Source organism: Papaver somniferum, chromosome 3 (genome assembly GCF_003573695.1).
Source record: "Papaver somniferum cultivar HN1 chromosome 3, ASM357369v1, whole genome shotgun sequence".
Taxonomy (NCBI): domain Eukaryota; kingdom Viridiplantae; phylum Streptophyta; class Magnoliopsida; order Ranunculales; family Papaveraceae; genus Papaver; species Papaver somniferum.
This window is the reverse complement of record NC_039360.1, coordinates 130,414,902-130,432,069: the sequence shown is the minus strand read 5'-3', so window position 1 is coordinate 130,432,069 and position 17,168 is coordinate 130,414,902. Positions and strand designations below refer to the sequence as shown.

At 36.9% G+C, this 17,168-nt stretch overlaps 1 long non-coding RNA gene across 3 annotated transcripts; it reads left to right on the top strand.

The window, feature by feature from the left end:
- Positions 1–1,136: 1,136 nt before the first annotated feature.
- On the top strand, positions 1,137–8,196 carry LOC113357374. 3 transcript variants are annotated; one of them, XR_003363589.1, is made up of 4 exons: positions 1,137–1,318; positions 2,568–3,917; positions 5,612–6,086; positions 7,864–8,196. It is a non-coding gene; the product is annotated as an uncharacterized LOC113357374 (long non-coding RNA). The 3 variants fall into 3 exon arrangements; XR_003363590.1 differs by having other exon boundaries at positions 2,108–3,917; XR_003363591.1 differs by lacking the exon at positions 1,137–1,318 and adding an exon at positions 1,330–2,429.
- Positions 8,197–17,168: the final 8,972 nt, after the last annotated feature.

The window sequence follows — 17,168 nt, the reverse complement described above, 5'->3', positions numbered from 1 at the left end:
TTCCTAGTTATTATAGAGCTTTCTCAAGATATCAACAGAAAATTCCTTCTGACTATTGAAAAATTCATTGATTATAGGATCATTCAGTTCCTCTAAGTCCTCAGAGATATCAGTTAACTCACTAAGTTCTCTTTTTTAGCATGCACAAGGTATTCTTGGTAAGAGACAACCTTTGTTCATAGTGAGTTATTTCTTTCTCAGAGGAAATGATTCGAGATTTCAAATCATTTCTCTTGTTGATGAAATCTTTCACCGTTTCTCTAAAAAGATTGTCAGCATGACAAACAGAAAGGAGAGAGTTAGAGGACGAACCATTTCTACAAACTGTAGACTTCTTCTTTGTCCTTGAGGTAGTAATTCCTTCGCACAGATATACGTTGACTGCTCTACTGCATTGTTTTTCGTCGTGCCTCTAGTTACAAGAGCCATGATAACGTATAGTAGAAAAGAAGAAGATGAGAGGATTTATAGGTGTCAAACCCTAATTTCTGACACAAGTTTCCTTTCTTTAAGGATCCATAATCAATAACATAATATTTTCTTATCAAACTTACATACTTGAGTAATCAAATGCAGAGCCTCATTCTCTCAAGATAAGTATGGGGATGCCGAGTCTCTGTACTCAGACAGAAATATGGTGAGCCAAATGCTCCCCTTGATCGTCAAGGTTTATTGCACAAACTGATTTCTTCCTTCTTCTGTGTTTGGAAGAGTTGGTTTTGCCTGATCCTTGATCATCCAGTTTCAATACACGCATGTCCTCTTGTAGTTTTGAAATTCTTTTGTTCTTTTACCTGAATCTCCAACAAGTATCTTGGACACGACTTTCACTTCCACAAAACGAACACCTGTTCAACCTTTTGTGTAACGTCGCTAAAATTTCTTATGGATTTTGAGCCGACCTTAGCCCATTTTCTTGTAAGCGCGTGCGATCCTGACCGGCATCCGATGCTTATAGCAATGGGAGTGCCTTGGACCAAGTATAGGTTTCTTAACTAAATGGTTATCCCATAGTAAAATTATTGTGCCTAATTATTAGGTGTTATGGAAATTGACGCATGAATGCCACGTAATGGACATGAGCAGCTAAGCCAGGGGATTTTGTCTACTATTTTTACAAAACCAAGTGATTTCAGAGAAAACAATTTTCTTATTTTCCTTTATCAGTCTACCATCTTTCTTTTCCCTCAATCCAGCTTCCACCACTAATTTCATTTCAAAATCATTTTGAGCAAAAGAATGATCATCGATTTCCAAAAGCAAATTTATGTTAGCTCAACCCACACTTCGCTTTTTGCTGAATTTGTGTTCGACAGAGGTAGGGGTTCTTTCCTTTTATTTCTTTCTTTCATAACTTTCCAAATTGTTTCTGCTTCGATTCAATGGTCTGGTTATACTAAACACCATTTAAATTTTTACTTCAAATCAATATCTTGATTATTTGGGAATTTTTTCTTAACCACAGGTTTGATAGATTTTGCTCGTAAACATTCTCCAAAGTACCATGCTTTTAACGATTTTGCATGAAAAGAATTTGGTTTGAAATCGTAGGCTTTATGCTTTTTAATTCTCGCATATTGTATTGCATGTGATTTCGAATGGAGTTTTGTAGAAATTAAGGTTTGTTTTCATATCCTTCTACCTGTTTGCTAAAATGATTCAAAGAGCTAGATGCTTAAATTTCAGTTTTTACCCAGTAAATGACAGAATTCGTTCTTAGATTTGAATATTGGTTGCGGCTTGAATTAGTGAACAGACTCATCTTGTTTTCGTTTTAAACATTACCACTTGATTTAGTTTTTTTATTAAATGGGTATTCAGAACTCCCATCAGGAGTAAAGTTTATGATTTGTGTTTTAAAATTTGAATAAGCTCTTGCATTATTAATTTAACTTCTGCCATAATCAAAATTGGGAATTTTCTATGAATTTTGCATTTTCTCCTCACCCTGTGACTTTAATATTTCAATTAAAAAATTTGTTTACGCCACTAGTTTGGTTCATTTCAATCCCTTTTTGCAACTAACTTGTAAAACATGCTGACAGTATAAGTTGGCCCCTTTGATTTGTGTTTTCATGGTTAATAAATTCCCTATTTGCTATTGAAGGTGTATGCATTTGGCAGGACTTCGCGAGATGTTTTTCTTATGTGTATTTCAGTAGCCTATAAGCCTTACTCCCTTGTGAAATGTTGTAATGTATATTGTGAGGTTTTCCTTCTTGTGAACAAGCCTAAATAGGAAACTAGCCGACTCTACTATAGGAATGTCAGGCCTTAATTGGCCCCCCACCTACGGGTGGCAACCCGGAAGACCGTTAGCTGTAACGGTAGCTGGTATCTGACTACCCTGACATCGGCGCTGGCCAAAAGAATAGTAGAGTAACCTAACGTGATTTACAGCTCTTCATCTTTTTATGAATTTAAATTGTGTAAGGCTTTTCATTTGGAATTATTTTAGCTGTTGTTCTTGTCCATTTATTTATGTGTTCCGCAAGAATTTACATTTTTCGCCGCTATAACTCCTACTGGGCATTGCTCACCCCGTTTTGTTTTGTTTTCCCCCACAGACTTGGAAGAGAGGTTACGGAAGTAAGCTTAGGAAGAGCTTATGGCTAGTAGTTGTGAGCAAAAGTTGGTATTTTGCTCGTATCTTTAATATGTATATCACGGGGCTACTGGTGTTGTTGGGTTCGTTTACATTTTTCACTTTTTTTTATCCTCTGTAAATATGGATGTCAATTGATCTTGTTTTAGTACTGTTTGTTCATTTCTTTTTTTGAACTATTACTTAAGGGTGCCATATGCAATATACTCATATACTGTCTGTTCATATACTCCTTTGCTCTTTGAGCTAAAACCCCCCACTCAGATAAGAGAATACGGTAGTGGCGTTTGAATTTTGGAAAGCATTTTGAATATTCTTTCTTTTGTTTTGAATTAACTGGGGATATTAGTTGCCATGTTGGCTAGGTTTGATACTTGTTATGTTTCAATTATGTGCAGTCCTTTTTACTTGTCAAATTATAGATCTTGTTTGTTGCGAGAAATGCTAGTAGAGTTTATAACGTTTTCTCTTTGGTTTTGTTCGAGGCAACGGACTAAAGGTTTTCATTTTAAATCTCAAACAAATTTCAGTACCGAATTTTTGTAAATTTTACTAGTATGTGACACTCTCTTTATGTATCTTTTGTATTTATGTATCATTTTATATTTCGAGTGACGCGACCGGGTTTTTAACCTTACTGGACGGGTTGAAACCCAGCCCGTTAGAAGGGTAAATTCTCCGATCCGTTACAGTTGGCATCAGAGCGACGTTCCGATTAACTTGGACTGTGAGTTTTGGACTTACTATTTTTCCGGTGTTGTGTGTTTATTTTATACATAAAATAAAATGATTTTGGTTTCTAAACTCTGAATATTTCCTTTTGGTTTTGTTTCTTGAATGTTTTACAACATTTATAGTTAAAAAATTAGCTTTATCGATTTCCATTGTTTCGGGGACTGGGAAAACCCTGTGATATACATACCATTAGGCGTGTTAGTAATGTACACTACTAACCAATTATAAATCTGACGCTCGTTCTGTTTTGAAGATATCTGCGGTGCTCGAAATATGTAGCTTTAAGCTCCGTACGTAATAAGAAGGATCAAGTCAAGAGTTTAGAAGGATCAAGTCAAGAGTTTAGAACGGTTTGAGAAATGTAGAACAGCTGGTAGGTTATGGGTTGAGTATTGTCGCCGTTAAGGATCTCATCCAGTACTGGTATAGACTTGAGGGGATTTAATAAATATGTGGGAAATGGCGAAACATTTAGTGGGACAGATGATTCTCTCGAAGCAGAGAGTGGTTGATAGGTATTGAGGATGAGTTGATTTTGTGAAAGTATCGGAAAGAAGAAGGTCAGGCTTGCAGTGAGGTAGGGGTTCTTTTCTCTTCAATTTCTTTTGAAAAATTGTGCTAATGAGTTTGAAATCGTACAAATTTCGTGTGTTTAATCTCTGCAATTTATCCATGATTATGATGCATGTTGTTCTTGGCTGTGTATATGAAACATTGAGGAATTTGATTTGTTTTTTTTGTTGTTGCAAAAGTTCTAAATTTTCAGTGTGATTTCAGCTAGAAAAATAAATAAATGGTGTTCTTATATATAGCCTATGACTTGTTTGATTAAATGCTTGAACGAATCTGTTTTCATGAGCCAATCAAATTGATTTTGAATTGTCAGTAGCTTGATTTCTTTCCTTGAGAAATCTCTAAATTGAGCATTTTTGAAAACCAGCAGATGGGTATTTGTTAGACTTATTAATCTTGAATCTTACTAATACTATTCACAAATTTTGGTTTGATCTGTACATGCACTTTGTTAAGTTTTGCAGCCATCCAAGTACTAGTTTTCAGTAAGTCAAGTTTGGTAATAAACTTTTGAACTAGCCTTTTCACTGTTGATTCTTAAAGTGAAAAAAATGAAGCTTTGTATTTGAAACTCCATTTACAGTCGGTAATTGAAACATTTTCTTTTTATTGATTTCCCTTGTTCTCACCATCTTGCAACTTAAGTGTACCTAACGTATTGTTGTTATTGTTGCTTAGTGGTATGTGTCGACCTTGTTCATTCATATCGTTGTAAAAAAAAAAAAGAAAAAAAAAGGAAAAAAAAGGAAAAAAAAAATCTGCTTACTTTGCTATCTTTGGCTCTTCATCTGATTTACAACCAAAATGAATTTTAAATGAATCTTCCATTAGAGACTCACGAAACTGAAATTTTCTGAACATGACCCTGCCGTCCTGTTTTATTGAATCTTTTCGAGACAGCTACATAACCCATTTCTTTTTATCATCATTTTTATCTTGAATAGGGATTTCTCAGCTTTCCATAGAGACCAAAGTTTCTGAATTCTATCACCCAATGATTTTTGTAAAATTTTTTGATTGGAGCCTGCCGAAACTGCAATTTTTTCTGGAAAACATGTTTCTGTCATGTTTTATTGAGACTTTTCGAAGCAGATATACAACTAGTTACTCTTGTTTATCACTTTTATGTTAAAGAAGGATTCCTTAGCTTTCCAACAAGACCATTTTTTCTAAATTCCATCGCCTAATGATTTTTGTGCGAATTTTCTATTGTAGACCATCGGAACTGAATTTTTATGCCTTGGATATTGTTTTCCATGACATCTTTTGTTTCCTGGACTGATTTTTATGCACCTACTTATATGCTAACTGAGTTTTAGTAGATAACAGGAATGAAAATTTTGATTAGCTTGGAAACAAGTTAGTCTTTGTTTTTCTCGGATACCTCGTACTGATTTGAAAGTATCTTAACATGAAGTTTTCCTCCTTGAATGTACTTGTCAACAAAGATGTATAGATTTGCTTGATTTTCAAGAAAAACTAGATGATTTCCTCTTGAACTTGTCAGAGTTTTTCTTTACATGCATTTTCCTCTTGGTTATACGTTTGATTGCCGTCACCTCACCTTTGTCTTTTGCTAGCAATGTGTTGTACTCATCTTGTGTGTGAATAAAGCACTTCCTCATATTTCAGTCCTGAGTTTAGAATCTCGTCTATATTCTCATATAATTTGAAAGAAAAAAAACACTTGTGCTTCAGAGAGATTTTCGTGGTACGTGAAATTCCTTCGTCAACCATTTAGAGCGACCTGTTCTTCACGTCCAAGTATTAGGGGAGTTTCCGGAAAGCTATGGGCATCGAGCTAGATTTGATTATCGCTCTCAGTAAACGGTCAGAGTGAACTTCTCAAAATTTGGAAGACATGTTGCAGACACATGTACGACTTCAAAGACAATTGGAGGGTCCTCTCAAGATGTTTCATATATCCAAGCTTTGAAGACGCGACATTGACCCTTATCACGTGATTAGATGACAAGATTTGTAGCCGCGCAAAATTGTTACTTATGATCAAAAGTCGGTACTCGTTATCGTTATCAGCTGGATCAAGTCCTTCGGGTTAAAACCATTTAGATGACGAAAAAAGCGTGACATCATCACTCTCTAGAAGAAGCTTAAAGGAAGCTGGAGTTCGACAGGAGGGACAAGTAACCGGGCTACTGGAAGATTTTGGAAGGTAAACCTTCACTGATCTTTGTTTAATTTTTGAATTTGGGGACCAATTTCTTTTTTTAGTGGGCAATGATGTAACGTCGCTAAAATTTCTTATGGATTTTGAGCCGACCTTAGCCCATTTTCTTGTAAGCGCGTGCGATCCTGACTGGAATCGGATGTTTATAGCAATAGGAGTGCCTTGGACCAAGTATAGGTTTCTTAACTAAATGGTTATCCCCATAGTAAAATTATTGTGCCTAATTAGTAGGTGTTATGGAAATTGACGCATGAATGCCACGTAATGGACATGAGCAGCTAAGCCAGGGGCTTTTGTCTACTATATTTACAAAACCAAGTGATTTCAGAGAAAACAATTTTCTTATTTTCCTTTATCAGTCTACCATCTTTCTTTTCCCTCAATCCAGCTTCCACCACTAATTTCATTTCAAAATCATTTTGAGCAAAAGAAGGATCATCGATTTCCAAAAGCAAATTTATGTTAGCTCAACCCACACTTCGCTTTTGGCTGAATTTGTGTTCGACAGAGGTAGGGGTTCTTTCCTTTTATTTCTTTCTCTCATAACTTTCCAAATTGTTTCTGCTTCGATTCAATGGTCTGGTTATACTAAACACCATTTAAATTTTTACTTCAAATCAATATCTCGATTATTTGGTAATGTTTTCTTAACCACAGGTTTGATAGATTTTGCTCGTAAACATTCTCCAAAGTACCATGCTTTTAACGATTTTGCATGAAAAGAATTTGGTTTGAAATCGTAGGCTTTATGCTTTTTAATTCTCGCATATTGTATTGCATGTGATTTCGAATGGAGTTTTGTAGAAATTAAGGTTTGTTTTCATATCCTTCTACCTGTTTGCTAAAATGATTCAAAGAGCTAGATGCTTAAATTTCAGTTTTTACCCAGTAAATGACAGAATTCGTTCTTAGATTTGAATATTGGTTGCGGCTTGAATTAGTGAACAGACTCATCTTGTTTTCGTTTTAAACATTACCACTTGATTTAGTTTTTTTATTAAATGGGTATTCAGAACTCCCATCAGGAGTAAAGTTTATGATTTGTGTTTTAAAATTTGAATAAGCTCTTGCATTATTAATTTAACTCCTGCCATAATCAAAATTGGGAATTTTCCATGAATTTTGCATTTTCTCCTCACCCTGTGACTTTAATATTTCAATTAAAAATTTGTTTACGCCACTAGTTTGGTTCATTTCAATCCCTTTTTGCAACTAACGTGTAAAACATGCTGACAGTATAAGTTGGCCCCTTTGATTTGTGTTTTGTCATGTTTAATAAATTCCCTATTTGCTATTAAAGGTGTATGCATTTGGCAGGACTTTGCGAGATGTTTTTCTTATGTGTATTTCAGTAGCTTATAAGCCTTACTCCCTTGTGAAATGTTGTAATGTATATTGTGAGGTTTTCCTTCTTGTGAACAAGCCTAAATAGGAAACTATAGCCGACTCTACTTTAGGAATGTCAGGCCTTAATTGGCCCCCCACCTACGGGTGGCAACCCGGAAGACCGTTAGCTGTAACGGTAGCTGGTATCTGACTACCCTGACATCGACGCTGGCCAAAAGAATAGTAGAGTAACTTAACGTGATTTACAGCTCTTCATCTTTTTATGAATTTAAATTGTGTAAGGCTTTTCATTTGGAATTATTTTAGCTGTTGTTCTTGTCCATTTATTTATGTGTTCCGCAAGAATTTACATTTTTCGCCGCTATAACTCCTACTGGGCATTGCTCACCCCGATTTGTTTTGTTTTCCCCCACAGACTTGGAAGAGAGGTTACGGAAGTAAGCTTAGGAAGAGCTTATGGCTAGTAGTTGTGAGCAAAAGTTGGTATTTTGCTCGTATCTTTAATATGTATATCACGGGGCTACTGGTGTTGTTGGGTTCGTTTACATTTTTCACTTTTTTTTATCCTCTGTAAATATGGATGTCAATTGATCTTGTTTTAGTACTGTTTGTTCATTTCTTTTTTTGAACTATTACTTAAGGGTGCCATATGCAATATACTCATATACTGTCTGTTCATATACTCCTTTGCTCTTTGAGCTAAAACCCCCCACTCAGATAAGAGAATACGGTAGTGGCGTTTGAATTTTGGAAAGCATTTTGAATATTCTTTCTTTTGTTTTGAATTAACTGGGGATATTAGTTGCCATGTTGGCTAGGTTTGATACTTGTTATGTTTCAATTATGTGCAGTCCTTTTTACTTGTCAAATTATAGATCTTGTTTGTTGCGAGAAATGCTAGTAGAGTTTATAACGTTCTCTCTTTGGTTTTGTTCGAGGCAACGGTCAAAAGGTTTTCATTTTAAATCTCAAACAAATTTCAGTACCGAATTTTTGTAAATTTTACTAGTATGTGACACTCTCTTTATGTATCTTTTGTATTTATGTATCATTTTTTATTTCGAGTGACGCGACCGGGTTTTTAACCTTACTGGACGGGTTGAAACCCAGCCCGTTAGAAGGGTAAATTCTCCGATCCGTTACATTTTGTTTTGTCGAAGTGTCTTCTCTGTCAGAGTGTTCAACCTGGGTACTCCATGGTACTTTGAAACATGATTGGTGGAGCCTACAGACTTGCTGTTAAATCCAAGACCATTAGTATTTCTAAAGGATTTTTGAAAAAATAACATTGCTGAGATTTTGTCAGAGCTACCAGGCAATCGTTGAAGATCATCCTTGAAAGTATTAATCTCTTTTTCCTTTCGAAGCATGGTCATGGTGAGTTGATCATTAAGATTGTCAATCTCTAGATCTTTCACCTGGATTAAAGATTCCAACTTCTTCAGCGAAGATTTTAACTGAAGATTTTCTTAAAAAACTTCTTTGTTCAAGAAATTGAAAATCTCTGAGTCGGACTCTGAATCAGATCTTGAGTATGTGGAGGTTTCTGAAGAGAGAGCAAGAGAATCAGGGATCCAGTCGTTGATGCTCAGAGACTTTTCTTCAACGAAATCTTTGGAAGCAATAGTAGTCGTAAGATGTTTATTACTCCTGATGCTCCTTTGTATATAATCCATAATCCTTTCCGTTATCAGACGTTTGTCAAACCGAAAACTCAAAGAGCAACATTCATCAGCCCAAGATAAGTTAGAGGGTTTACTTGTCTCTGTAGTTGTATTGAGAGTCAGGGTTTGAGTAGATATTGGATCTTGGATTATCACCTTCCCACAAGAGGAAATTGTGGAAGCGGTGTTGAGGTTGTTTCAAGAGGAAATTGTGGAAGCGGTGTTGAGGCTGTTTCCTCCCTTGATGCCATATTCCTTAGACACGTATCTCTCTAATACGGTTCCTAAGGCTCAGAAGTTTGGGCCATCAAGGTCTGGTGGTACGCTTTCAGAGATAGCACTTTTATCCGTGCAGTCAGATCGTTACAAACACGAACTTATTAGGTTTTAAATGTGTTTGCCTGCTCTGATACCAATTGAAAAAGCGGGGGTCTAACAACACCACCCAATATTTCGCTTAGCAATATGAACGGACAATCTCCGAAACACTCTACTAGAGAATCAACTAGACAGTCAGACTCAATCTAGAATATAGTGTCTCAAGGAATTGATATCTCTATCTCTCAATATAATCTTACTCAAGCAAACTGCGAGTCTCGATTAAAGAGAGATAACTTGGACGGTACCAAAGACCAATGTCCAAGTGTTAATCAATGAAACCAGCAATCACAAGATTGGATCTCCAATTGATTAACAACGCACAACCTGTATTATTTCAATTATATAAACAAATATAATGCGGAAAAGAAATAACATAGACACAAGAAATTTTGTTAACGAGGAAACCGCGAATGCAGAAAAACCCTGGGACCTAATCCAGAAATTTTGTTAACGAGGAAACCGCGAATGCATAAAAACCCTGGGACCTAATCCAGATTAGATACACACTGTATTAAGCCGCTACAGATACTAGCCTACTCCAAATTAACTTCGGTCTGATCTATAGTTGAACCCCTACCAGTCTCCCACTAATACAAGGTACAGTTGCACCCCTACGCCTCTGATCCCAGCAGGATACTACGCACTTGATTCCCTTTGCTGATCTGACCCACAACAAAGAATTGCTACGACCCAAATCGCAGGCTTGACAATAAACAAATCTGTCTCACACAGACAAGTCTATCAAAGGATAAATCTGTCTCTCACAGATAAACCCTAATTTATTGTTCCGTTTTTTTTTATATTTCTATCAAGGTATATTCAAGGAACCAATTGATAAATCCGGTCTTATATTCCCGAAGAACAGCTTAGATATATCAATCACCTCTCAATACTCGATTCCTGAATACACAAGAAGAATACTAAGGATTCACGAACAGTGAGACGAAGATGTTCGTGAATGCTTTACCTTACTTATCGGAGAAACAAGTTCTCGAGCCAATCAGAAACAATTGTACTCTTAACGATAGAAACGTAAGATCATATCACCCAACTACGATAAAAGTAATATCGGTCTGGCTTCACAATCCCAATGAAGTCTTTTAGTCGTTAATCCGAGTTTGAAGAAGAAACTCAAGGATTAATGGAGATCGACTCTAGCTTTGAAGAAAACTAGTATCACACAAGAAAGGTGTGTGGGGATTAGTTTTTCTTCAACCTAGACGTCTCCTATTTATAGCCTTTCAAACCAGGGTTTTTACTTAAGAATTAAGCAAACAATATCAACCATTGATTTAGATCCAAGTCAATATCTCTCAACCGTTAGATCGAAAGTTAAAGCTTGTCAAACACACTCGTGTACGTTTTCCGAGTTTGTGAAAACCGGCCCAAAACGTTCACATACATGTTGGTCCAATATAGCAACCCAAAAGGTAACCATATGAGCTTCACATATTAACCATGTTCCTCATTCATCACAACTAGTCCACTTGACTCAAACGAACTAGTTAGAGAGACATTCAATTGCTATGAGATCTTATGTAACTACACAAGACACAATTGAACTCTAGATGATATCGATTCGATTAGAATCGGCTCAATGAACATTATAGCCACGGTTTGCATAAAGCATTCCTTAGTAATTTAATATTATGTTCAGAGCAAATCATCTTAGATTATAACCACTCAAGTTCACAAAAAAGTTCGCGGACTTGAGCATTCGGCTTGAGTTTTCCAAAACTCAGCAGAAATTCTCGGTCGAGAACTTCCGCCATTTCGCGGATTAGGTCTGCGGACTGAGTTCGCGGACTTGCGTCCCACAAACGAGTTTCAAAAATCCCAGCAAAAATTCTCGGGTTTGAGAACTTCCGACAGTTCGCGGATTGAGTTCGCGGACTGGGCAAGCCAATTTTACAATCCTACCGAACATACTTGCTCAAAAAAGTTCAAAGAACTTCGGATCAAAGGTTACGTAATCTACTCTCATTTCAATCATTGAGACTTTCTCTTAGAACGCTATCCCAACCGTTATTCACAGATTGTCTTCACGTTGGAGCAATTCTCAACTAGTGATTGAAAGATGAAGATAAACTTGGTTAAAGCGAAAAGATTTACCAACACATATACTTCGAGAAAAAGATAAGCATTGAATACTCAGCTCGAAATAGTGGTGTGCTTGATCTAGTTTATAAAGCATACGACTTTGTCTCGTAAGAAGTAGGAGATAGAATAGATAGACTTATGAGTGACAGATAAGTTCAAGTCTTCACATACCTTTTTGTTGATGAAGTTCCACGGTTTCTTGGTGTAGATCTTCGTCGTTGTCGTTGAATCGCCATGAAGTCCTTGAGCTCACCTCCACTTTTCCTATCCTAGACCGAGACTTGCTAGAAGGCTAGATATCAAGACTATACAGTTTTGATCACTAACATTGACAAACATGCTTGATATAGCAACGCATGCGAGGTTGACCGAGCTATGCTCTTACAGATGTCCATAGTGCCACTATCTGAGTAGAGTTCCGTCGCTTATATATGAATTTTAGTATGCTTGAGGGCAAATTCGTATACAACAATTGGGATTTCGCATCAGGGTACTTCCTCCTATAGTCAATGATTGTATGCCAACCAAGGAGGTTCTTTGGTGATATTCCAAGGTTCTGTATAGATAACTAGGGTATGGAGTAAAGGTTTTGTGGGTACACCTCTGGTAAACCCTCCTGAGACAACACTCGGCCGCTAGGGCCACCTAGCGGTTTAACGGCTTGTTGCACGTGCTAAGCGTAGCCGTGATGCCTGCTACAATGAGTTAGGATTTTATTTTTTAGATTAGATTTGTTCGAGGACTAGCAAATAATAAGTTTAGGGGTATTTGATAGACACATTTTTGTGTCTAAGTCATCCTCAATTTTCTGTATTGTTGGTACTCGATTTTGTACTTATTATGATGTTTTATGTATTTGTAGGTATTTTTCAGAAATAAACATTTTTGGAAGAATCGGCTCGAAAAACTACTAAAGGCACCCCAATGGTTATTCGGCACCCATGGATTCGGATAAGGGGCACCTTCGGATAAGGGGAACCTTCTTCCCATTCATTTGAATTTCCAGTTTGGCGGGAAACTGTGTTCATCAACGACAGATTTAGGGTTCGCGTTTTGGTTAGGATAGAAGGAGACTCAATGGCTGAGAATTGTTGGAATGATGTGACTGGTCTTAACAGGCATGGCATGGCTCATTTTGTCGGATAGAATTGGCTAGATTCTCGAGTTGAAGAACTCAGGGTATCTCAGGTTTTCGTTAGTCCATTCCGAATTCTGAGTGTGTGAAAAAACGGGGGTCTAACAACACCACCCAATATTTCGCTTAACAATCTGTATGGACTAACTCCGAAATACTTTGCTAGAGAATTAACTAGACAGTCAGACTCAATCTAGATAAAAAGTATCCCAAGGAGTTAATATCTCAATCTCTCGATTTGATCTTTACTCAAGCAAATAGAAATCTGCGAGTCTTTATCAAAGAGAGATAACTTGGACGGTACCAAAGACCAATGTCCAAGGATCAATCAATATCAATCAACAACCAGAGGTTAGATTTCCAATTGATGATCTTAACACACAAACCTGTATTATTTCAATTATATAAAATATAATGCGGAAAAGAAATAACACATACACCAGAAGTTTTGTTAACGAGGAAACCGCAAATGCAGAAAAACCCCGGGACCTAGTCCAGATTGAATACACAATATATTAAGCCGTTACAGACACTAGCCTACTACAAGCTAACTTCGGATTGGACTATAGTTGAACCCCAATCAGTCTCCCACCGATCCAAGGTACAGTTATACTCCTACGCCTCTGATCCCAGCAGGACACTGCGCACTTGATTCCCTTAGCTGATCTCACCCACAACTAAGAGTTGCTGCAACCAAAAATCGCAGACTTGATAATAAACAAATCCGTCTCACACAGAAAAGTCTATCAAAAGGATAAATTTGTCTCCCACAGAAGAACCCTAGGTTTTGTTCCGTCTTATGATATGAAATCAAAGTGAATAGGAACCAGTTGATAATCCGGTCTTATATTCCCGAAGAACAACCTAGATTAATCAATCACCTCTCAACAATCTTACTTGAATACACAAGAGGACGTCGAGGAATCACAAACAGTGAGACGAAGATGTTTGTGACTTCTTTATCTTGCCTATCGTAGAACTCTCACGATCTCAAGCCAATCAATAAGATTGTACTCGTATGATAGAAGATGCAAGATCATATCAAACAACTACGATAAAAGTAGTATCGGTTTGGCTTCACAATCCCAATGAAGTCTTTAAGTCGTTAACCTGGTTTTAGAGAAGAAAATCAAAGGTTAAAGGAGAATCGACTCTAGCGAGAAAACTAGTATCACACAGATGTATGGGGATTAGTTTTCTCAATGCTAGATGTCTCCTTTGTATAGTACTCAAATCAGGGTTTTTCCTTGGTTACAAAGCAATCTATATTCATTGTTAGATGAAAACCTGATTTAGATTCAAGCTAATATTTCTCAACCGTTAAATCGAAAACTTAGCTTGTCACACACACTTGAGAAATACGTTTACTGGGTTTGTGAAAACCATGGCCAAACGTGTACGTGTATGTTGGTTCAATATAGTAATCAAAAAGGTTAACCATATTAACCTGGTTCTTCTTCACCATAACTAGTTCAATTGACTCAAATAAAGTTCAATTGCTATGAGATATTATGTAACTACGCAATACACAATTAAAACAAAGATGCTTCGATTCGATTGAATCGGCTCATGAACTTTATAGCCACGGTTTGCTTAAAGCATTCCTTAGTAATTTAAGTTTCATGTTCAGAGCACATCTTTATATCATAACATCTTAAACTCACAAACAAGTTCGCGGACTTAAGAAAACCGACAGAGTTTTCCAAACTCAGCAGAAAATCTCGGCAAGGAGACTTCTGCCAGTTCGCGGACTAAACACGCAAACGAGATTTTGGAAAAACCCAACAGAAATTCTCGGTAAGAGAACTTTCGACAGTTCGCGGACTAGGTTCGCGGACTTGGCAAAGACAATTCCTCCGGTTTCTCTCAATCAACAAAGTTCGAAAACTTCGAATTAAGGAATACATGGTTATGTAATCTAAACTCTAATTCCAACCATTGAGACATTCTCAGAGAACGTTATATAGTCGTTATTCACATACCGTTTCCCGTCAGGGCAATTCTCAAAGTGATTGAAACCTTTCATGACTTTCGTCACTAGGTGAATATAAACCTGATCAAAGTGAAACGCTTTACCAACACATGATTTCGAGAAAAAGATAAGTAGAGTATACTCAACTCGAAATGTCAAATGTGTATGATCTAGTCATATAACATACGACTTTTGTCTCATAAGAAGTAGGAGATAGAATAAATAGACTTTTGATGATAGATAATTTCAAGTCTCCACATACCTTTTTGTTGATGAAGTTCCACGGTTCCTTGAGCAGATTTCCGTTGTTGTATGATGAATCGCCATGAAGTTCTTGAGCTCAACTACACTTTTCTATCCTAGTCCGAGACTTAGCTATAATAGACTAGAAATCAAGACTCATAGTTTTGATCACTAACATTGACAAACATGCTTGATATAGAAACGCATGCGAGGTTGACCGAGATATGCTATAACAATCTCCCCCTTTGTCAATTTTAGTGACAAAACTATTAATGCATATGGAATATGAAAAAGCGGGGGTCTAACAACACCACCCAATATTTCGATTAGCAATCTGTATGGACAAACTCGAATAAACTTTTAAGAGAATCAATAAGACTCAATCAATTAAGAGTATATCAACGAGTTAATATCTCAATCTCTCAATTTTATTGTTACTCAAGCAAATAGAAATCTACGAATCAAATCAAAGAGAGATAACTTGGACGGTATCAAAAACCAATATCCAAGTGTTAATCAATGAAATCAACAATCACAAGATTGGATCTCCAATTGATTAAGCATCAACGCACAAACTGTATTATTTCAATTATATAAAATATAATGCGGAAAAGAAATAACACAGACACCAGAAATTTTGTTAACGAGGAAACCGCAAATGCAGAAAAACCCCGGGACCTAGTCCAGATTAGATACACACTGTATTAAGCCGCTACAGACACTAGCCTACTACCAATTAACTTCAGACTGGACTATAGTTGAACCCCTATCAGTCTCCCACTGATACAAGGTACAGTTGCACCTCTACGCCTCTGATCCCAGCAAGATACTACGTACTTGATTCCCTTTGCTGATCTCACCCACAACAAAGAGTTGCTACACCCAAAATCACAGGCTTTGATAATAAACAAATTTGTATCACACATAAAAGTCTATCAAAGGATAAATCTGTCTCCCACTGATAAACCCTAGTTTTGTTCCGTTTTTTGATATGATCAAGGTAGTACATGAACCAATTGATTTAATCCGGTCTTATATTCCCGAAGAACCACCTAGATAAATCAATCACCTCTCAATACTCAATTCCTGAATAAAAAAATAGAATATCGAGGATTCACGAACAGTGAGACGAAGATGTTCGTGACTTCTTTATCTTACCTATCGGAGAACTCAAACGTTCTCAAGCCAATCAATCAATTATACTCGTACGATAGAAAAGTAAGATCAGATCACACAACTACGATAAAAGTAGTATCGGTCTGGCTTCACAATCCCAATGAAGTCTTTAAGTCGTTAACCCGAATTTAGAGAAGAAACTCAAGGGTTAATGGAGATCGACTCTAGCGAGCGCACTAGTATCACACAAGAAAGGTGTGTGGGGATTAAGTTTTGCTCTAGCTAAATGTTTCCTATATATAGCCTTTCAAATTAGGGTTTTTGCTTAGATGTTAAGAAAACTCTATTCACTGTTAGATGAAACCTGATTTAGATTCAAGTTAATATTTCTCAACCGTTAGATCGAAAAACAAAGCTTGTCAAACACAATTGTGTGTAGACATTTTCCAGGTTCGTGAAAACCGGCCCAAACGTATACGTTCATGTTGGTTCAACATAGTAACCAAAAGGTAACCATATGAGCTTCTCATATTGACCTGGTTCCTCATTCATCATAACTAGTTCACTTGACTTCAAACAAACTAGTAAGAGAGTTATTCAATTGCTATGAGATCTTATGTAACTACACAGACACAATTGAACTCAAGATGATTTCGATTCGATTGAATCGGCTCAATGAACATTATAGCCACGGTTTGCATTAATAATTCCTTAGTAATTTAATGTTTATGTTCAGAGCAAATCTTTAGATCATAACCTCTTAAGTACACAAACAAGTTCGCGGGCTTAAGCATCGGTTTGAGTTTTCCAAAACTCAGCAGAAATTCTCGGGTCGAGAACTTCTGCCAGTTCGGGGACTGGGTCTGCAGACTGAGTTCGAGGACTTGGTCACACAAACGAGTTTAGGAAATCCCAGCAGAAATTCTCCGACAGTTCGCGGACTAGGTCTGCGGACTGGGTTCGAGGACTTGGCAAGCCAATTCCACAATCCTACCGATTTCTCTTGCTCAGCAAAGTTCAAAGAACTTCGGATCAAGGAATACATGGTTATGTAATCTAACTCTCATTTCAATCATTGAGACTTTCTCAGAGGGCGCTATCCCAACCGT